Source organism: Mya arenaria, chromosome 6 (genome assembly GCF_026914265.1).
Source record: "Mya arenaria isolate MELC-2E11 chromosome 6, ASM2691426v1".
Taxonomy (NCBI): domain Eukaryota; kingdom Metazoa; phylum Mollusca; class Bivalvia; order Myida; family Myidae; genus Mya; species Mya arenaria.
Window position 1 is genome coordinate 29,362,488 of NC_069127.1, and position 25,040 is coordinate 29,387,527.

The 25,040-nt window shown below is 35.1% G+C and overlaps 1 protein-coding gene across 2 annotated transcripts in view; it reads right to left on the reverse strand.

Moving 5' to 3' along the window:
• Nucleotides 1-25,040, reverse strand: part of LOC128238396 (uncharacterized) — an 86,847-nt gene that overhangs the window by 28,730 nt on the left and 33,077 nt on the right. Inside the window, exons 2-3 of one of the 2 annotated variants that reach the window (XM_052954286.1) lie at nt 19,938-20,021; nt 13,170-13,253 (exon numbers count right to left, since the gene is read on the reverse strand). The exons of the other annotated variant lie outside the window; for it this stretch is intronic. The gene's annotated coding sequence lies outside the window, so the exon portion shown is untranslated. The remainder of the gene's footprint in view (nt 1-13,169; nt 13,254-19,937; nt 20,022-25,040) is intronic. 2 annotated transcript variants of the gene reach the window in all.

Consider the following 25,040-nt stretch of genomic DNA (forward strand, 5'->3'; position numbering starts at 1 on the left):
ACACATGCTTCTTAACCACTTATTACATAAAGATAGTGTCAGTATCTCATTTATGATCATAATTATATTCCATAATCTGATTGTTTTTCCGGTGAGTTACTTATGTATCACGAGTTACATACTGCTCGACGGCATTCATTATCTCATGATCATAGTTGTATTTTATTAATCGGACTGTTTCATGATGTTTCTATACACAAGGAAGGTGAAAAGAGTACATATTGTCTGTCTTAGATCAAGATCCGGTTTGCTGTTCTCTGTAACTGTCAGTTAATTGGATAATTTAACTAAAAAGTTTTGATGGTTTTCAATTCCAGTGTATACACAACTTAATTGCATGCTTGTGATGTTTTAAATAAGTTTGGCTTATTAAACTAGCATATGCCAGCAGATGCTTTTACTAAAATATTGCATATAAACAAGGGGACAGATACAGTTAGAAAGCAGCCATTGAACCGCGTTCAAAACTATTATATAAGTATGATGGATGCAATAGAATAAATTAATGATATTAAATTAATTACATATGATATTACTGATTTATAGTAACATTCATAATATTGACATCAACCCTAGCACTCACTAATAAACTTTTTATTCGAATTACTTTAAATTATATTCAACAATTTCATGTCATTTATAATTGTTTCAATCTTTTACTAATTCCTTCTGAATGCCCTTGGTATACAAAATAAACAAGGCGAGTTACTCTGATACAAAGTACTTTAGAGTGGTACTTGCAAGGTGCAAGTTACAAGCGTTGTTTAATTCCTTCAGGCAGCTTTCGATTTTGGTACGAAATTTGTGATGATAAAGTTTGTCGAATTTGAGAAATGATGATTTGTTCAAACATAGTTGTAATGGAAATTAATGTAACCCAGCGTATAAAAGTACATTTTGTCTTGAATTATGAACGTCTCAAGATTGTTTTCGGTGCATTGGAAACATTTTTACGGAATGTGATATAAACAGTCTGGCGGTTTATGATGCATACTTAACTTAAATCATTTTCATTGGCTGACAGCAACCTGTCACACTTACTTATCTCCTCTGTCATAAGACTATTCATATATACAATATGATACATATGATGCATATCACAGTAGTCTCGATTTTGTCTACGAGACGACAAACATTCTGAATGTCAGCACCACAAACTTTACCAAGAATATTGACTAGTAGGTCATACCCTAGATCTGTCATGTCCAATCTGTAATACTATTTTGTGTTGTTGCGAAATCTTTCCCCGACTGAGAGGTTATTTATTGGTATGTAGCACTCAAACGCTTCAGATCTGTTACCCTGCTATAACCTTTATACAGGTACGAGTCTGCAGCCAATTATAAAGAACTGGTTAAATTATCTTTTGTATAGTTTGCACATGCAAACAATTTATTTGGTCAACAGTCATAATTGGATATTTTTTACTAATCAATAAATATTTTTAGATAAAGAGAGCAACACCTCACTGTTACCATGAACTGTTACCCGCTATCGTACTGTTACCCGCTGACGATATAGTACGGTGTGATACGGGGTTAACCTTATACAGTTTAATCGTCAGTGACGTTTAGGCGCTTTGTTTATATTTTGGTATCAGAAGACAATGGCAAGGTAGCATAATTAAATTCTTAACCCATATTTACAGCAAGAAATAAGGTAAGATTTCGTTGTATAATAAATGAATTTAATATAATGGTAATTAATACAAAAGCCAGAACAAACAAACAAACGCATTGCATAACAACACAAATATCGAATGTCCGTAAAACACCATATGGGATTTCAGTAAAAAAAATCTGAACAATACCTGCACGATTTCCAAACTACAAGATAATACAATTTGCAAATCCTATGTTTGTGCCTGCTGTTCTAACACAGTGTGTATCTTGTCAATCTTACTAAAACACTTGATTGTTGTTGCTTTCGCGATGCACGTATCTTATACTGAAGATAATCCGATATGATTTAAATTAGATATTGCATCTGGCAGTTATCTTACATTTTCTTCGTCTTTATTTTTCACATTTTTCTTACAACAACAATTATAAAGCTATGTACAATGGTTCGTTTTGAGTTTCCAGACATACACATGTTCTCAATAGCTGCCATTAAAGGCGACAGCAGGTGCCGCAATATGACTGATTGATTGTCTGCAATAAAAAAAATACTAGGTTATCGTAGGTTTTTACAACGATAACACTTGTGTATTTATTAATTTATCTTTCTAGCATGGACTATCAAGGATATCACGGATATAAATATGCATGGCAATTATTTTATGCACCTTATTTGGTGTATTAAGGTAATTGGAAATTAAGAAAAAAACATAATATTTGTTTGTGCAAGAACATTGAATTATGATTCGAGCGCAACACCTGCACAGCTACTTAACCACTTATCTTTGGTGCAAAGAAAATAAGCTGTCGACAATTCCGCGGTACAGCTGTGTCTTGTGTATACTTATACACACGTGAGTATGAGTTATCTCTTATGAGATGATTATATAATAAATTGACATATTTCGAAAATCGGAGAATGTGGTACCGTGTAATAACACATTTAATGCAGGTTGACTACGACTTCGTTTCAAAGTTATGCATCCTGCGGTTCAAGGAGCTTTTCTCCCAAATCGGACGTGTGCAAATTTTGAAATCTGCTAGCATTTCAAGTATACTTTGTTGCTTACACACACCGTAAGAACTTTCAGGCGTATTTAAATATTACTATTGTGTAAAGTCCTAGAACTCGACAAAACTTATCAGCACTTCTTAAAAAATGAAGCATGCACATATTTACAAAAGTGGTGGCGCTGTTGCTGTAGTAATGGCGCTGTCGTGATAAGTTAGTCCATAATTGCACACAGCACACTGCAAATATCACATGTGTCATTTGTGTATTTTATGCGGAAATACAATTGTAGTTTTGCAGGGTTTGCATGGTACACAAGAAAGGAGAACCAATTTAGCATCATTCCTGTGAAAATACATTGGCAATGCAAATATTTCTTAACCCACAATGGGCTTTCACAATAGTTATTTCATGTTTAAAAGTGTTCGATTAAGCTTTCAAAGACGTGGCAAAGTTATCTAGATATATACAAGAATAAGATATTTATTTTAAATTCTAGATGTGAAGATTTTTCCCAATAAAACGCATTTCAAATCATGCTTTTACTGCATGAACATTTCTACGGGCCGTTTAAGACTAATAAAAACGAATGTTTGTCATGATAAGTTTGACGTTAATGTTCCTAGGTATGTGAGCCCATACTTGCACAGAGCACACTGCAAATACCTCATTTTTCATTCAAGTGTGTTCGTTTAGAAGTAAGTCGTTCAGGCTTCACGTGAATTTAAATGGTTCGCGTATGTTTAAACAGAAAAAGAAATACTGATACTAATTCAGATTTTTGAACAACGAGCTCTTTTGTATCTCAGTAGTGTATATTACTGCAGGATAAACATGCAATATTTTACCAAAGTAATTCTACAATTGTCTTTAACGCTATTTCGTATCTAAGCATTTTTGTATTTTTTATATAATACCACAAAACAAGTGTCGAAGAATAAGCGCACAGTTCAAAATCAAACGGTTATTCAAATCTAGAACCATACAACTTTTTCCATTTACTATCGCCTATTCTATTCGCCTCGGACGATTATCATTACAGCTTATAATCAACAAAACACTTAAAATTTATTAACAAAATCATTCCATCATTTAATACAATAAGTACATAAAATATGGTGAGCAGTTTTCAATTGTTTTTTTTTTTGTTGTTGTTTAATTATTTTTTAAAATAACTTTGTGTCCTGTATATTGGATATAACCATCATACATGTAAATCCATAGCCTCCTTTTCCTGGCCTTTTTGTCTCCGAGGTTCTCATCAAAGCAAGGCGAACAATGGCTTCAAAGAATTCGGAACAATTGAAGGATAATCATTGGAATAATCCTGTCTAACCCAAGTGGTTGTGAGATGATCTGGAATGCTTGTGGTACTTGACTATGCCACCGCGCAACAAAACCAGACACCACAATCATTTTACACTTTCTTTTCCAGAGCAAAACCTGTCGGTAGGAACATCCTAGTAAACTGTTAAAACCCGAAGTTTCAGAAAAAAGGCAGGCATACGAAATATTTAAACTGCTTTATTTCACTTATTTCACAAATACTAAGACTTTTAAAGATGTTTTTATTCCAAAGCTTCACTATTTGATGGTCCCGTCTGTGTAATAAGCTCATAATTACGACAATGAATGTGTTACATCAGTGATATAAGCTCATAACTACAACAATGAATACAGCAAGTAGCTTCACTACAACAATGAATACAGCAAGTAGCTTCACTACAACAATGAATACAGCAAGAAGCTTCACTAAAACAATGAATACAGCAAGAAGCTTCACTACAACAATGAATACAGCAAGTAGCTTCACTACAACAATGAATACAGCAAGAAGCTTCACCAAAACAATGAATACAGCAAGAAGCTTCACTACAACAATGAATACAGCAAGTAGCTTCACTACAACAATGAATACGGCAAGAAGCTTCACTTCAACAATGAATACGGCAAGTAGCTTCACTACAACAATGAATACAGCAAGTAGCTTCACTACAACAATGAATACAGCAAGTAGCTTCACTTCAACAATGAATACGGCAAGAAGCTTCACTACAACAATGAATACAGCAAGTAGCTTCACTACAACAATGAATACAGCAAGTAGCTTCCCTACAACAATGAATACATTAAGAAGCTTCACTTCAACAATGAATACAGCAAGTAGCTTCACTAAAACAATGAATACAGCAAGAAGCTTCACTACAACAATGAATACAGCAAGTAGCTTCACTTCAACAATGAATACAGCAAGTAGCTTCACTACAACAATGAATACAGCAAGTAGCTTCACTACAACAATGAATACAGCAAGTAGCTTCACTAAAACAATGAATACAGCAAGAAGCTTCACTACAACAATGAATACAGCAAGTAGCTTCACTTCAACAATGAATACAGCAAGTAGCTTCACAACAACAATGATTATAGCAAATAGCTTCACTATAGTAGCGTTCAATATCTCCTCTTTACTTATAACTACGACAATGGCTTCACTATAGAAGGGTTCTTATTCATCTCTCCCTTTAGCTCATAACTAAGACAATGAATATAGCGAACAGCTTCGTTGTTGACGGGTTCCATCTCACGCATATCTACAACACTAATATAGCAAAAAACTTAATAGTAAAGAATGTAGTAGGTTTCCTTTTATCTTATTTACGCATAACTACGACAATGAATGTAACAAAACGCTTCACAATTGATGAGTTCCACCACCTCTCACTTATAAAACCATTAAACAAATGCATTTCATAAAATATCTCACTTTCAGAGAGTAGCAAATGAACAAGTAAATGGAACTGCCAAAAACTATATAAATGCCATTGTAATTTACAGCATTAGCAAATTTTTGTCCAATTTAAAGGCAATTTACTTAAATGTCGCGGAAGGAATGATGTGCAGATGCAATTCAGAACATTCCACACTTGTCAATCTTTACAAAGCTGGTTAGTTAATGGGATTCGTCAACCAAGTGAGAATTGTGGCTACTTTTATAGGTGAATACGGATCAAGTTCAATTGGAATCGGTGTTTGAACATGTTGATGATGGACAGTATTAATATCCAATGTATATATTATTTCTTTATAGAAGAATATCGTCATATATCAGCTATTTAAAATGAACCATGATTTCCATCCATTACTCATTTATTCATCAAATATGGAAACTATTTCATCGATATGATGGACATGGTGTCATGCCTAAAGTACAGTTTTGTTCTAAATGCTTATCACATCGAGAAGGTTTTACAAACTTGGTGTATATGAAAAACGTTACAGGTTTTTTTTCATTTTAAAGATTTCTGGGGTTTTTTCCAAGGACTTTTTATAAATTTGTCTAATGCATGCTTCTGGCTTTCAAACAATAAAACAGACTTGGTTCTTGGTTGTGACTTCGACGCAATATTTTAAAACAAACTTGGCGCATTCAATCTAAATAAAGCAAATTTGTATAAAAAGAAAACAAACACCTTTGATCTTAACTATTTCTCAAGTAAATCAGACGGCGAGTATTCTCCAAAGCTGCTTGAATGTCTTGCATATATATGAGGGATATGTGAGGTAAACCATGCTAGTGTTACCAAGGAAATACTTCCCTAATCTTCCACAATCCCCACTGTGTGCTGCATATTTTATCAAATTTACGGCAACTTGCAGAAGTGGATTACCGAATTCTCCGAATCCAATACTTTGACTTACGAATTCTAGGAATTCTCCTATATATTTGCCTAGCATTTCTTTAAGAATAACCTATGACGGGAATCCGATCAAGTTAATGCTTATAACCACGGCATGAGTTCCAAGCACGCTATTTGTTCCTTATGTGTTTCGGGCAGTGTCTGCTAGGCCTTAACATAGACTTACGAATTCTAGGAATCCTCCTTACCGTTTGTCCTACATTTCTAAATAAACAGGTTATGAAGGGAACTGAATCCGAATTCTTGTTCATGCATATAACCACGGAAAGAGACCCATCACGGCATTTGTTCATTGTCTGCAAGGCCTTAGCTCGGCACACTTGTTGAAAATGCCAAAACCGTATGAATGTCATGGTATCTTTATTCTTTAATAGCAATTTACTAATTGTTCTGAGTTGAATTAAAGGTAAACTCAAAAAAGTCTTCACACAGGACAGGGAGAGTGTATGAAGTGTCGATAAATATGAAAAAAGTTGAAATGATATTTGTATTCGAAAATGATGATGATTGACAGTATTGATACTTTATACCTATATTGGGAACACTGTTCATATCTGAGTTTAGTCTTAAAGGGCTATCAGTATATACCAGATATTCCAAATGTGAATTTATCAGTGTCTAAATGACACTTTTTATACATCAAAAACGACCGACGGGCATGTAATGCCGCCTTCCATTTCTTTCTCATCTCCCTGCTTTCCTCTAAATGCCTCTAGCCAGTTATACGAACTGCTGTGTACAGCGCACCTGATGTGCTTAAATATGCTGCAGTTTCATGACCTAGAGGTTAATCCCCTTAAAGGCAATCCCAAGCTAGCTCTTAACATGACCTCCAAACTCCGCAAGTTTCATTATAAACCATCAATCCAAACTAAAATTATTGGGTGGAAACCACATCTTTCTGTTTTTTTTGTAATAGTGCCCTTGACCGAATCTATCAAAAGCAATCCCAAGCTAGTTCTTTACAAAAGCTTCACATTCACCAAGTTTCATTATAACCCAACAATCGAAACAAAAATTATTGGGAGGAAACCATTTTTCGATATTTGGTTACAGTGACCTTGACCCCACCACCCCCTTAAAAAGCAGCCCCAAACTAGCTCTTCACTTTAGCTACCTATACACCATTATTCAGTTACCAGTGACCTTGACCTTTACAGTATCTCCCTCAAAATCAATCCAAAGCTAGCGTTATACATTCGCTACCTAGTAAAGCTTTTGATCAAATGTGCTTTTATCAGGAAATAAAACTAGGTAAATCATACGACGTGTGCATTTTGTGTACATTTTGTTTAATGTCTAAAATATGAGGCACGTGAGGGCTTTATGGTTGTATTATAACCTATATAATAATTTCCGCATCTGATACAATTAACACCGACTCGGGAAAGCTAAAGTTGGGCAGAGCGCCCATATTTCGTAAAATTTGTACAACAAGGAAACTTGAGGAAATGGATTACCGCATACTTGAAATTCAAGACACCGTCTTACCAATTCTAGGAATTCTCCTACAACTATTGGCGCCGCATTTCTACCAGGACGAGCTTTACTGAAACACATTGGGAACGGAATCCGGCTTCTTGTCAGTGCTTTTAACCACGAAATGAATTTTAAGGATGACATACACCACTTGTATATCGAATTTCATTTTGTAATTTTTTTCATGATAATTGTAATCTCTCACGATATAATAAAAGTACATAACTACAAAGACGGCATTAACACGGCATTTACTATTGTTTATTAGAATAAGTTACTTCATCATGTAATTATGTTCAAGGTACCGGTAATCTCCACGTTATTACACAGTGCCATACAGATATATAACAAAGCACAGTTTCCCACGATATGCTGCACTTACATAAAACATGGCATTAGCTATTGTGTATAACAATAAGTTACTTCATTACGTAATGGTGTTCATTGTAAGAGTAATCTTCCACTGCACAGTGACATACACAAATATTATAAACGCTTAAGCACAATATAAGGAACGCAATTAAAGCTGCACTCTCAAAGATTTACTGTTTTTACAACTATTTTATTTTTTGTCTTGGAATAAACAAAAGTGTTCGTAAATATCTGCAAATCAGTGATAAAAGACTGCTGACACACGTAATACATAAGAATATTACAGTCTATCACATTGATGTTTTTCAAAAGATTTATATTTGATATAGTTGGTTACAGCATAATTACGGCAAATGCCACGGGGCTTTTAAGAGCTGTCAGATGCATTGCGCTAGAAAGTGAGAAACTGTGTTCCCCTGTGTGTAATTATATTTTCCTACTGTCTGGCTAAATCCATAATGCAGCGAATGAACAACAAACACATACGTTTGTTTTGCATTGCACATGTCGGCTTTGCGATGATGATTTTCTTATGTACTGTTCCTACTTATGTACTATAATGAACTTTTGAACAGTATGGAAAGATGACACCGACGGCACCGACGATACAACAGAAACAACGCCGACTGCCGAGACGCCGACGAAACATCGAAGCCGATGGCACAACAACGCCGAAAACACGACGCCGACGACACAACAGAAGAAACGACGCCATCGGCACCACAAAGCCGACGCTTCCGCTGAGGAATCCGAACAAATGCTATGAAAAACTTCTACTTATTTCTTTAAACAAAAGCAAGTGCAAATAAAACAAATTTATTAGTAACAGGAAACAACAGAAATACTAGAAATTCTAGAATGTTAAAGTTGTCTTTCAATCATAAGAAGTATGTACCGTGAGCAAACTTTCCTTTGCCAAACACCTTTCAGACTAAATTATGTTTGTTTTATTGGACTATTATTTGGCTAATGAATAGCTGATGTTAACGCATTTATCCCCAAGTATTGCACAACTCATTTTTGCTGTCAACATTCTCCCAAGAAAAGTATTTCCAGCATAAATATCTTCACCGACTGTTCAAGAGTATTGAAACTAGAAACATTTAAACGAAAGATACGAGGCATTCTCAAAGACTTGTAGGAGACATTTAAGACAATTGAGATGCATGTTTTAAGACGTGTAGGATACAAGGTTGAATACTTGTAGGAGGCAGGTTTAAAGGCTTGTAGGATGTATGTTTTAAGGCTTTTAGAAGGCATGTTTTAAGACTTGGAGAAGGCATGCCTAACAGTTGCATTGCCTAGCATACCAAATTATACGTTTCAGGAAAAGTTATTTACGATGTTGTACTGGTCAATTTGGAACAAAGAAATATTATTTGCTAAAAGATGTCTGACATGGGTTATCTGGAAGTTTTAAATAGTTTATTTATACCATTTTCTTAACACTTTTGAAAGAAGACGTTAAACAGACAGGTATTTTGTCCTTGCTTCAAACTGAGCCAATTAAAGTTAAAACCGTATGAGCTTCCATACTTCATTGTATCTAGTCTGTGACCAATAACTACTACCACATTTAGTCAATTATTTTTGTTTTATTTTTGAAAATAAAGGGGCTAAACACCAGATGATCCCAAAATCGACAAAACATTATTTCCACAAAAACAAGCCTAGATTTGTCAATACGATTTAGTATAAGGCCGACAATACATCATTTAACATGTTTAAAAGAATATTTTGTAGCTCAAGCGCACAATGGTTTCCCAGTCCTAGTGTGTACAATTAGCATGTGAAAGTCACGTGATTTGTACAGATGCACATACAGACGTTATATTTTGACTGGGATTTACGTGGTAGACAAAGCCAGTAAATTTCGAAATGAAAAAAAACGCGGAAGATAAATTTGTCGTAAGCGATGTGATACATCAGTAACTTTGATTCGATGCGATGTACACAAAGATATCAATTTTACGTTTTTGACATTTTGTTTCTTGCAATTGTATCAGCAGGTGTCTGATCCTTTTAATAAAAAATAACTAATACAGGTTGGGTTGATTCTGTACCTGTTCAACTTTGTTTACCCGTTTCCAACTTTCTATTATCCAGTCGTAGATCTTGTTTATTTTGATTACCTAAAATACTTGTAAACTCGTAGTAATCATGTTTGTTCTAATTTCCTAAGTACTTCCCATCAAAGCAGGGGGAACACTGACGTCAAAGCACTGAAGATTGAAAGGATAATCACTGGAAATATCCACAAACCCAAGAGTTTTAGTATGTGCGACGTAGGAAACAGGCTTTGCGGTCAATAACTTCTAATTAAACGAACCAAACGTATAATGACAGAACATAAATCATATACAATTGCAAGTTATTTTAATGAAAAAAAGGCAAAAATTATCTCTATCAGATACTCCATTTCTCTTCAAAAGTAGTTCGTAAAATTCCTCGCTTTCATTACATCGTTTATCAGAGCCTTTGCTGGAAATGTCAATCTGTCTGGCTGTCACCATAAATTGCAGCATTTATTTAATCGTTCTCATTAGGCCGCAATTATTACAACTGACACGTGAATAATACAAATTAAAATGCGGAAATGTCTACAATTTAGTTGTCAAACTTACGAAGTTGTGTGTTTCTATTAAAAGTAGAGAAAATGATACAATTGTTTTGAGGAGAGTCTGTGATTGGTTATTGCGTTTTAAATTATATAGTGTGGATATAATTAAGATGAGCATGTCTATAAAAGAACACGTTTTCTATCGGAATTAGTCTTAACAGATTTTATTATTAAAGCTACATTACGAGCCTTGAATGGGAGCGAATTAATTGGTTCACAGTGTTGTGAAAGGGGTTTACTCCTACTGTGTCCTTTTGTGTCAAAATTATGACCTGTGAAATTGAGTAAATCATAATATGTAATTCCAAAGTGTGTTTTTTTCTTTAGATTTAAGATCTGAATAAGACGTCCCGACCATGAAATACACCATTTACTGACTGAAAATATCGTTAGGCGTACTAAAAACATTGAGTTAATTAATAGAAAGTTTTTGCTGTATCTGTTCATTTGATTTTAGTTTTTGCGTTCTGATACGTAGTGTGTTCGTACTTGCTTTAATTGAAAATGGCATATTTTCTCAATCTTTTTCTATACGGGTTTGCGAGATTTTCTTATATTCGTAATTTTCGTATAATTCATAGTTGTTTTATGGAAGATTGTTGTAAGGAGAAACGTCTTGTACATCGGAAAAAGTACAAAAAATGTGCTTTACGGTCACATGCTACTAAATATTATACAGGTCATATTGCATTTAATAAAATGGCAGGAGCTCATTCCCTAACACCACTGTATGTCCCCTTGGCACTGAACATATGGAAACGGCTCTGGAAAGATATTGTATTTGAAAGTCAATGGACTGATTTTTGACGTATACTTTGCATGTTATATTTTAAAAACAAACTCGACCTGGGCTGGTGTTCAATTATGGTTTATATTTGATATAAGAGCGATGTAGCTAATCGGATGACTTGTTATTAATAACAGACCAAAAGAGTGAATGAAGTCAATGATGCCTGACCATAAGATTAACTTATATTGAATACTGAATACCGCCCCTTGAGCCGTATTCAATAAGCAACTTAGGTTGAACTTAAATTTACGATTAGAAACTTAGTGTTTTCATTGGACTGTATATTTAGCTGACCAATGGGCTAAATGGAATCACTGAGGCATGTCTAAGGATAAGGATAAGATCAAAAGTGAAGGCTGGTCCTGAACTATAAATGTAGAACATTTGTAAGGAAAGAAAACTAACACCTTGTGGCTTTGTTCTTTATTGATTCTCAGCGAAATCAAACGGCAAGTACTCCCCAATGCTGCATTAATGTCTTAGATAATACAAGAGGCATGTGTGAGGTTTATGGGGTTATTATAACCAAGGCCATACTTTCCTTATCCTCCAAAATCCACACTGATTCGGGAAAGCTTAACCCACTTTTTGTTGAACATTTCACCCACGTTCCGACTTCGGGAAATTGATTACCGAATACCCCAAATTCTGAGAATTTTCCAAACTATTTGCTGCTCCTCATTTTTTTCAAAACTTTCTCTACTGAACGTCCTAGGAATCAAATCGTGCTCGCTTATTACCACGTACGGAATTCCAAACGTGGCATTACCTACTGTTTTTTATATAGTTAACTTCTTCTTTATGTAATTACTTCCAAGGTATAAGAATATTGTCCCATGAGATATTGCACAGTGCATATTTTAACCCAATGAATTACGAAGCATGCGAAATAATTTGAGAGGTGGCTTATGTAAGCAGCAATTTGCGTGAGAGTCAAAGATTATCTCGTTTGTGTGAGTGTGTTATCTCCGTACCACCCAACCATTGGTGGCCGTCTATCTCGCGGCCTGCGTTCAAATATGTAGTACAGTAAAAACCATCTTATCAGACAACCTATGGGCTTTGAGAAAATGGTCTTTATAGCGGGTTGGTCTCATAACTGAGTTTGTGCTGATTAGGGTTGTGAATGGTCAAGGTCAAGTGGTGGAATACATTAGATTCTAACTAGGTAATGCTGGGTATCGGTATTGCACAGTACATAGTTTAGTTTTGGTTTTATCTGGAGTTATGTACCAGGCAACATGTGCCACTTTATTTCACAAATATGGAGCTATAGTTTGAGTCAGCCTCTGTGGCCGAGTGAATACTTTTTAGGCCGAGAAAATAAATAAAAAGTTCTGTCATTTTTCATTACATCATCATTTATAATAAAAAACGTGTATCAAAACAACACAGTTGCAATGTACGCAAAGCCCTTAAACTTCATGTACCGGTAACTCTTACGGTTTTTTTTTCTTATCTGATTTGTCAAAACAATAAAATAATGTCAAATGATTTTTTAACATCATGGAAATAAGTCATAACATTCAAATTAATTAACTAATAAATTTAGTCTAGATTTTAAAACGAATCATACCGTATGGTTGCGTGTGTGGTCTGTGTGCTGTGTGTGTACGTATGTGTTTCTCGTCCAGAGTCTTTTTGGCCCTTACCGTCTTCCCTTAAACAGGTAGAAAATTTGATTATTTGGCTACTTTGCTTGTCCCTGTAGTTTTCATTGTATTATTTCTATGGAATCCCCTTAACCCATATTCCGTAAAAGTTGTACAATAAGGAAACTCGAGGATATGGATTACTGCATATTTAAAATTCAGGACACTGCCTTACATTCTAGGAATTCTCCTACAACTATTTGGTGCCGCATTTCTACCAGGACGAGCTTTATTGAAACACGTTGGGAACGGAATCCGGCTTATTGTTAGTTATTATAACCACGAGAGGAATTTTAAAGATAACATTAACTACTTTTATATAGAATTAGCTTTTTCATTATGTAATTACTTTCATGTTAGTGGTAATCTCTCACGATATAATAAAAGTACATAACTACAAAGACGGCATAAACACGGCATTTACTATTGTTTATTAGAATAAGTTACTTCATCGTCTAATTATGTTCAAGGTACCGGTAATCTCCACGTTATTACACAGTGACATACAGATTTATTACAAAGCACAATTTCCCACGATATGCTGTACGTACATAAAACACGGCATTAGCTATTGTGTATAACAATAAGTTACCTCATTACGTAATGATGTTTATTGTAAGAGTAATCTTCCACAGTGACATAAAGAAATATCACATAAACTTAAGCACAATTTAAGGAACGCAAATAAAGGCACACAAATGCACATGTTTTCTATAAACCTAATTTAAAGTTGCACTCTCACAGATTCAATGTTTGGACAACTTTTTTTATTTTTTGTCTTGGAACGACCCAATTTTTGCGAAAATCCATGGAAACCAGTTATATAAGACTGCTGGCAAAAAAAATAGATAGCAGATTTATATATTTAAGTTCAAAAATTGATGTTTTATGATTTTTTCTTAAACCATTAGTAAGCCATAAATCATTAAAACGGAAATATGAAACTCTCCGATCTGATTTTTGTCAGCAAACTTATATCATTGCTTTGCAGATATTTACGCAAAAAATTGCTCTTTCCAAGAAAAAAAATAAAAAAAAAGTTGTAAAAAGGGTATATCTGTGAGAGTGCAGCTGTAATACATTTAATACAAATTAGTAATAAATTTCTTATACTGTACATTTGATAACCTAATCAATGCTTATGTTAAATTAAGTGGTGAACATAAAATAGAGAGTTTGAAATTTTAACTCTATAAGGATTGGCCAGTTCTGTTTTTACAATTGAAATATAACATCAACTGCTCATTTCGATCCCACCCCCAATTTATTACTTTGTATGAGTGGAAATTTGCCGATTATGAAATTTGAGTTTTGTATTTTTGCGATACTTTGCATAAGTATCTTTGCAAAACAAGGAGTTTCAGGGCCTTTAAGAGCTGTCTTATGTAAGCCAGTGAGAAACTAATGGCCTAAGTTCCCCGGTGTGTAATTATATTGTCCTTTTGTCTAGCTGTGTTAGCAATGTTACTAGCGCACGCCAAAATACGGACGTTGCAACATTTACGATCACGTATCATATACTGTAATGTACTCCGATCAACCCTAAATTTGCTTCGTATATCCATAGTTTAAAATCTCCTACGCAGTGATCTCCCCTGAAAAGCAGAATCGATCTCTACCTACATTTGCGAGTATTCCATATGTTATACATAACACTATTAAAGTCTATCACATTGATATGTTTTTCAAAAGATTTATATCATATATTTGATTTTCGGTTACATCATAATTACGGCAAATGCCATGGGGCTTTTAAGAGCTGTCAGATGTATTGCGCTAGGAAGTGAGAAACTGTGTTCCCCGGTGTGTAATTATATTTTCCTACTGTCTGGCTAAATCCATAATGCAGCGAATGAACAACAAACACCTACGTTTGATTTGCTTTGCACACGTCGGGTTTCCTATAATGATTTTCTTATGTTCTGTTCCTACTTATGTACTAAAATCAACTTTTGAACAGTATGCATAGATGATACTGACGGCACAACGACACCGACAGCACAACGACGCCGATGACACAACAAGGCCGACGACACAATAACGCCGACGACACGCCGATGACACAACAAAATCAAGGACAAAACAACGGCGATGACAGTACGACACCGACGACACAATTACGTCGACGACACAGCGATGTCGATTACACATCAACGCCGACGACACATCAACGTCGGCGACACAACAACGCCGACGACACAACGTCGCCGACAACACCACAACGCCGACGACACAATAACGCCGACGACACATCAACAACAACGCCGACGACATCACACAGCCGAAGACATAACGTCGCCTACGACACAACAGCGCCGACGACACAATGACGCCGACGACACAACTGCAACAACGACGCCGACGGCATCACAAGGCCGACGCTGCCGCCGAGGAATCGAAACAAATGCTATGACAAAACTTCTACTTATTTCTTTGAACAAAACAAGAGCAAATAAAACAAATTTATCAGTTACAGGAAACAACCAACCAGGAATTCTAGTATGTTTAAGTTGTCTTTCAATCATAATAAATTTGTACTGTGAGCAAACTTTCCTTTGCCAAACACCTTTCAGACTAAATTACGTTTGTTTTACTGGACTATTATTTGGCTAACGAATAGCTGATGTTAACGCGCTTATCCCCAAGTATTACACAACTCACTTTTCCTGTCAACATTTTCCCAAGAAAAGGTATTTCCAGCATAAATATCTTCACCGACTGTGTAAGAGTATTGGAACTAGAAACATTTAAACGAAAGATACGAGGCATTCTCAAAAACCTGTAGGAGACCTTTAAGACCATTAAGATGCATGCTGCATGTTCCAAGACTTGGAGAAGCCACGTTTTAATACCTAACAGTTGCATTACATAGCATACAAAATTATACGTTTCAGCAAAAGTTATTTCCGATGTTCTATTGGTCAGTACGAAACAAAAAGAATATAATATGCCTAGAAATGTCTGCCATGGGTTATCCGAAAGTTATAAATATATGATTAATAACATTTTCTATACACCTTTGAACAAAAGAAGACGTTAAACAGAGAGGTATTTAGTCCTTGCTTAGAAATGAGCAAATTGCAGTTAAACTTTTATGATCTTCAATACTTAAGTGAATCTAGTCTTGGACTAATAACAACTCGCATTTTTAGTCAATTATTTTTGTTTTATTTTTGAAAAAAAAACACAACATGAAAACAAATATTTTAGAATATAATTATCAAATATATCTCGCTTCAAAAACCGATGCTTACTTTAGCTAGCTAATAAGTAGTTCGTTGACTTTACGTTCATTGTTCATCAAACTACGTCAATTACAATATTAAAGGGGCTAGATACCAAAAGATCGCAAAATCGGCAAAACATTATCCTCACAAAACAAGCCTAGAATTGTCAATACAAGTAAGTATGAGGCCGACAATACATGATTTAACATGATTAAAAGAATATTCTGTCGCTGTCTCAGCTGAGTTCACCCATTCAAAAAAGCGAATAATGGTTTCCTAGTCCTAGTGTGTATACTAAGTAAGTGAAAGTCATGTGATTAGAACAGAAGCATATACCGACGCTTTTGTTTTAATCGACTTGGATTTACGTGGTAGACAAACCCAGTAAATTTCGGAATGAAAAAGAATAGCAAAAACTACGAACGATACATGTATCGTATGTGTTGCATCAGTAAGTTTGATTTGATGCGATGTACACAACGATATCAATTATAAGTTTTTGACAAATTTCTTTTTTCTTGCAATTGTATCATCTGGTGTCTAGTCCCTTAAATAAAAATAACTAATACTGGTTGGGGCTGATTTTGTACCTGTTCAACTCTGTTTACCCGTTTTCAACTTTCTATTATCCAGTTGTAGATCTTGTTTATTTTGATTTCCTATACTACCTGTAAACTTGTAGTAATCATGTTTGCTCTAATTTCCTCAGTACTTCCCACCAAAGCAGGGGGAACACTGACGTCAAAGCACTGAAGATTTGAAGGATAATCACTGGAAATATCCACAAACCCAAGAGTTTTAGTATGTGCGACGTAGGAAACAGGCTTTGCGGTCAATAACTTCTAATTAAACGAACCAAACGTAGAATGACAGAACATAAATCATATACAATTGCAAGTTTTTTTAATGACAAAAAGGCAAAAATTATCTCTATCAGATACTCCATTTCTCTTCAAAAGTATTTCGTAAAATTCCTCGCTTTCATTACATCGTTTATCAGAGCCTTTGCTGGAAATGCTGAAAATGTCAATCTGTCTGGCTGTCACCATAAATTGCAGCATTTATTTAATCGTTCTCATTAGGCCGCAATTATTACAACTGACACGTGAATAATACAAATTAAAATGCGGAAATGTCTACAATTTAGTTGTCATACTTACGAAGTTGTGTGTTTCTATTAAAAGTAGGGAAAATGATACAATTGTTTTGAGGAGAGTCTGTGATTGGTTATTGCGTTTTAAATTATAGTGTGTGGATATAATTAAGATGACAATGTCTATAAAATAACACGTTTTCTATCGGAATTAGTCTTAACAGATTTTATTATTAAAGCTACATAACGAGCCTTGAATGGGAGCGAATTAATTGGTTCACAGTGTTGTGAAAGGGGTTTACTCCTCCTGTGTCCTTTTGTGTCAAAATTATGACCTGTGAAATTGAGTAAATCATAATATGTAATTCCAAAGTGTGTTTTTTTCTTTAGATTTAAGATCTGAATAAGACGTCCCGACCATGAAATACACCATTTACTGACTGAAAATATCGTTAGGCGTACTAAAAACATAGAGTTAATTAATAGAAAGTTTTTGCTGTATCTGTTCATTTGATTTTAGTTTTTGCGTTCTGATACGTAATGTGTTCGTACTTGCTTTAATTGAAAATGGCATATTTTCTCAATCTTTTTCTATACGGATTTGCGAGATTTTCTTATATTCGTAAACTCGTATAATTCATAGGTGTTTTATGGAAGATCGTTGTAAGGAGAAACGAATTGTACATCGGAAGAAAAGTACAAAAATGTGCTTTACGGTCACATGCTATTAAATATTATACAGGTCATATTGCATTTAATGAAATGGCAGGAGCTCATTCCCTAACACCACTGTATGTCCCCTTGGCACTGAACATATGGAAACGGCTCTGGAAAGATATTGTATTTGAAAGTCAATGGACTGATTTTTGACGTATACTTTGCATGTTATATTTCAAAAAAAAACTCGACCTGGGCTGGTTTTCAATTATGGTTTATATTTGATATAAGAGCGATGTAGCTAATCGGATGACTTGTTATAAATAACAGACCAAAAGAGTGAATGAAGTCAATGATGCCTGACCATAAGATTAACTTATATTGAATACTGAATACCGCCCCTTGAGCCGTATTCAATAAGCAACTTAGATTGAACTTAAATTTATGATTAGAAACTTAGTGTTTTCATTGGACTGAATATTTAGCTGACCAATGGGCTAAATGGAATCACTGAGGCACGTCTAAGGATAAGGATAAGATCAAAAGTGAAGACTGGTCCTGAACTATAAATGTAGAACATTTGTAAGGAAAGAAAACTAACACCTTGTGGCTTTTTTCTTTATTGATTCTCAGCGAAATCAAACGGAAAGTACTCCCCAATGCTGCATTAATGTCTTAGATAATACAAGAGGCATGTGTGAGGTTTATGGGGTTATTATAACCAAGGCCATTCTTTCCTTATCCTCCAAAATCCACACTGATTCGGGAAAGTTTCACCCACGTTCTGAGAATTTTCCAAACTATTTGCTGTTCCTCATTTTTTTCAAAACTTTCTCTACTGAACGTCCTAGGAATCAAATCGTGCTCGCTTATTACCACGTACGGAATTCCAAACGTGGCATTACCTACTGTTTTTTTATATAGTTAACTTCTTCTTTATGTAATTACTTCCAAGGTATAAGAATATTGTCCCATGAGATATTGCACAGTGCATATTGTAACCCAATGAATTACGAAGCATGCGAAATAATTTGAGAGGTGGCTTATGTAAGCAGCAAATGGCGTGAGAGTCAAAGATTATCTCGTTTGTGTGAGTGTGTTATCTCCGTACCACCCAACCATTGGTGGCCGTCTATCTCGCGGCCTGCGTTCAAATATGTAGTACAGTAAAAACCATCTTATCAGACAACCTATGGGCTTTGAGAAAATGGTCTTTATAGCGGGTTGGTCTCATAACTGAGTTTGTGCTGATTAGGGTTGTGAATGGTCAAGGTCAAGTGGTGGAATACATTAGATTCTAACTAGGTAATGCTGGGTATCGGTATTGCACAGTACATAGTTTAATTTTGGTTTTATCTGGAGTTATGTACCAGACAACATGTGCCACTTTATTTCACAAATATGGAGCTATAGTTTGAGTCAGCCTCTGTGGCCGAGTGAATACTGTTCAGGTCGAGAAAATAAATAAAAAGATCTGTCATTTTTCATTACATCATCATTTATTCAATGATAAACGTGTATCAAAACAACACAGTTGCAATGTACGCAAAGCCCTTAAACTATATGTACCGGTAACTCTTACGTTGTTTTTTCTTATCTGATTTGTCAAAACAATAACACAATGTCAAATGATTTTTTTAACATCATGAAAATAAGTCATATCATTCAAATTAATTAACTAATAAATTTAGTCTAGATTTTAAAACGAATCATACCGTATGGTTGCGTGTGTGGTCTGTGTGCTGTGTGTGTACGTATGTGTTTCTCGTCCAGAGTCTTTTTGGCCCTTACCGTCTTCCCTTAAACAGGTAGAATATTTGATTATTTGGCTACTTTGCTTGTCCCTGTAGTTTTCATTGTATTATTTCTATGGAATCCCCTTAACCCATATTCCGTAAAAGTTGTACAATAAGGAAACTCGAGGAAATGGATTACTGCATATTTAAAATTCAGGACACTGCCTTACATTCTAGGAATTCTCCTACAACTATTTGGTGCCGCATTTCTACCAGGACGAGCTTTATTGAAACACGTTGGGAACGGAATCCGGCTTATTGTTAGTTATTATAACCACGAGAGGAATTTTAAAGATAACATTAACTACTTTTATATAGAATTAGCTTTTTCATTATGTAATTACTTTCATGTTAGTGGTAATCTCTCACGATATAATAAAAGTACATAACTACAAACACGGCATAAACACGTCATTTACTATTGTTTATTAGATTAAGTTACTTCATCATGTAATTATGTTCAAGGTACCGGTAATCTCCACGTTATTACACAGTGACATACAGATATATTACAAAGCACAATTTCCCACGATATGCTGTACGTACATAAAACACGGCATTAGCTATTGTGTATAACAATAAGTTACCTCATTACGTAATGATGTTTATTGTAAGAGTAATCTTCCACAGTGACATAAAGAAATATCACATAAACTTAAGCACAATTTAAGGAACGCAAATAAAGGCACACAAATGCACATGTTTTCTATAAACCTAATTTAAAGTTGCACTCTCACAGATTCAATGTTTGGACAACTTTTTTATTTTTTGTCTTGGAACGACCCAATTTTTGCGAAAATCCATGGAAACCAGTTATATAAGACTGCTGGCAAAAAAATAGATAGCAGATTTATATATTTAAGTTCAAAAATTGATGTTTTATGAATTTTTCTTAAACCATTAGTAAGCCATAAATCATTAATTTTCGAACGGAAATATGAAACTCTCCGATCTGATTTTTGTCAGCAAACTTATATCATTGCTTTGCAGATATTTACGCAAAAATTTGCTCTTTTCAAGACAAAAAATAAAAAAAGTTGTAAAAAGGGTATATCTGTGAGAGTGCAGCTGTAATACATTTAATACAAATTAGTAATAAATTTCTTATACTGTACATTTGATAACCTAATCAATGCTTATGTTAAATTAAGTGGTGAACATAAAATAGAGAGTTTGAAATTTTAACTCTATAAGGATTGGCCAGTTCTGTTTTTACAATTGAAATATAACATCAACTGCTCATTTCGATCCCACCCCCAATTTATTACTTTGTATGAGTGGAAATTTGCCGATTACGAAATTTGAGTTTTGTATTTTTGCGATACTTTGCATAAGTATCTTTGCAAAACAAGGAGTTTCAGGGCCTTTAAGAGCTGTCTTATGTAAGCCAGTGAGAAACTAATGGCCTAAGTTCCCCGGTGTGTAAGTATATTGTCCTTTTGTCTAGCTGTGTTAGCAATGTTACTAGCGCACGCCAAAATACGGACGTTGCAACATTTACGATCACGTATCATATACTGTAATGTACTCCGATCAACCCTAAATTTGCTTCGTATATCCATAGTTTAAAATCTCCTACGCAGTGATCTCCCCTGAAAAGCAGAATCGATCTCTACCTACATTTGCGAGTATTCCATATGTTATACATAACACTATTAAAGTCTATCACATTGATATGTTTTTCAAAAGATTTATATCATATATTTGATTTTCGGTTACATCATAATTACGGCAAATGCCATGGGGCTTTTAAGAGCTGTCAGATGTATTGCGCTAGGAAGTGAGAAACTGTGTTCCCCGGTGTGTAATTATATTTTCCTACTGTCTGGCTAAATCCATAATGCAGCGAATGAACAACAAACACCTACGTTTGATTTGCTTTGCACACGTCGGGTTTCCTATAATGATTTTCTTATGTTCTGTTCCTACTTATGTACTAAAATCAACTTTTGAACAGTGTGCATAGATGATACTGACGGCACAACGACACCGACAGCACAACGACGCCGATGACACAACAAGGCCGACGACACAATAACGCCGACGACACGCCGATGACACAACAAAATCAAGGACAAAACAACGGCGATGACAGTACGACACCGACGACACAATTACGTCGACGACACAGCGATGTCGATTATACATCAACGCCGACGACACATCAACGTCGGCGACACAACAACGACGACGACACAACGTCGCCGACAACACCACAACGCCGACGACACAACAACGCCGACGACACAATAACAACAACGCCGACGACATCACACAGCCGAAAACATAACGTCGCCTACGACACAAGATCGCCGACGACACAACGACGCCGACGACACAACTGCAACAACGACGCCGACGGTATCACAAGGCCGACGCTGCCGCCGAGGAATCGAAAAAATGCTATGACAAAACTTCTACTTAATTCTTTGAACAAAACAAGAGCAAATAAAACAAATTTATCAGTTACAGGAAACAACCAACATGGAATTCTAGTATGTTTAAGTTGTCTTTCAATCATAATAAATATGTACTGTGAGCAAAATATCTTTTGCCAAACACCTTTCAGACTAAATTATGTTTGTTTTATTGGACTAGTATATGGCTAATGAATAACTGATGTTAACTCGTTTACCCCCAAGTATTACACAACTCATTTTGGCTGTCAACATTCTCCCAAGAAAAGGTATTTCCAGCATAAATATCTCCACCGACAGTTAAAGAGTATTGAAAGAGGCATTCTCAAAGTCTTGTAGAAGACATTTAAGACCATTATAAAGATGCATGCTTTAAAAATTGTAGGATGCATGTTTGAAGACCCGTAGGAGGCAGGTTTGAAGACGCGCAGGAGGCAGGTTTTAAGACGTGTAGGATGCATATTTGTAGACTCGTAGGAGGCAGGTTTTAAGACGTGTAGGATGCATGTTTGTACACGCGTAGGAGGCAAGTTTAATGGCTTGTAGGATGCATGTTTGAAGACGCGCAGGAGGCAGGTTTGAAGAGGTGCAGGAGGCAGGTGTTAAGACGTGTAGGATGCATGTTTGTACACGCGTAGGAGGCAAGTTTAATGGCTTGTAGGATGCATGTTTTAAGACTTGGAGAAGGCATGTTTTAATACCTAACAGTTGCATTGCATAGCATACCAAATTATACGTTTCAGTAAAAGTTATTTCGGATGTTCCATTGGTCAATTCCAAACAAAAAGAATATAAAATGCCTAGAGTCTGCCATGGGTTATCCGAAAGTTGTAAATAATTGATTAATATCATTTTCTATACACTTTTGAAGAAAAGAAGGCGTTAAACAGAGAAGTATTTTGTCCTTGCTTTGAAATGAGCCAAATGTAGTTAAAATCGTATGAGCTTCAATACTTCATTGTATATAGTCTGTGACCAACAACAACTCCCATATTTAGTCAATTACTTTTGTTTTATTTTTGAAAATAAAAACCTAAGAAAACAAATATTTTAGAATATATATATAATATATCTCGCTGCTAAAGCCTTTGCTTACTTAAGCTAGCTAATAAGTATTCCTTCGACCATGACTTTACGTTCTTTGTTCATTAAACTACGTCAATTGCAGTTAAAGGGGCTAGACACCAGATGATCCGAAAATCGGCAAAACATTATCCTCGCAAAACAAGCCTAGAATTGTCAATACAAGTTAGTATGAGGCCGGCAATACATCATTTAATATATTTAAAATAATATTTGTCACTGCCTCAGCTGAGTTTACCCATTCAAAACAACGCATAGTGTGAATACTAAGTAAGTGAAAGTCACGTGATTTGTACAGAAACGTATACCAACGCTGTTGTTTTAATCGACTTGGATTTAAGTGGTAGACAAATCCAGTGAATTTCAATATGAAAAAGAAAAGCAAAAACTACGAAAGATACATGTGTCGTATGCGGTGTGTTACATCAGTAAGTTTGATTCGATGCGATGTATACAACAATATTAATTTATAGTTTTTGACAAATTTCTTTTTCTTGCAATTTTATCATCTAGTGTCTAGTCCCTTTAATCAAAATGACTAATGCAGTTTGGGGTTTATTTTGTATCTGTTCAACTCTGTTTACCCGTTTTCCACTTTCTATTATCCAGTCGTAGATCTTGTTTATTTTGATTACCTACACTACTTGTAAACGCGTAGTAATCATGTTTGCTCTAATTTCCTCACTGAAAAAATCCATAAACCCAAGAGTTTTTTTGTATGTGCGACGTAGAAAACGGGCATTGCGATCAATAACTTCTAATTAAACGAACCAAACGTAGAATGACAGAAAATAAATCATATACAATTGCAAGTTATTTTAATGACAAAAAGCATAAAAACATCTCTATCAGATACTCCATTTCTCTTCATAAGTATTTTTAAATTCCTCGCTTTCATTACAGCGTTTATCATAGCCTTTACTAGAAATGGTGGAAATGTCAAAGCTGTCTGGCTGTCACCATAAATTACAGCATTTATTTAATCGTTCTCATTAAGCCGCAATTTTCATATCTGGCACGTGACTAATACAAAATTAAAGTCAGAGAAGTCTACAGTTAAGCTGTCATACTTACGAACCCGGGTAATTGATAGGTATTGTGCGACTATTAAAAGAAGAGCAAATGGTATGAAATTTTTGAGAAGAGTCTTTGATTGGTCATTGGTTTTTAGATTGTAGGGTGTGGATATTATTAATATGTGCATGTCTATATAAGAACACGTTTTCTATCGGAATTAGTCTTAACAGATGTTATTATCAAAGCTACATAACGAGCCTTGAACAGCAGCGTCTCGAATTAAGTGGTTCACAGTGCTGTGGAGGTAGTAAACTCCTGATATGACATTTAGTGTCATATGACCTGTTGAATTTAGTTCATCATAATATGTACTCAAAAGTCTGTAATTTTCTCTTTAGATTTGAGATAGAATAAGACACCCGACCATGAAATACACCATTTAGACTGACTGAGAATCTCGTTAGGCGTACTAAAACATAAGAGTTAATTAATAGAAAGTTGTTTG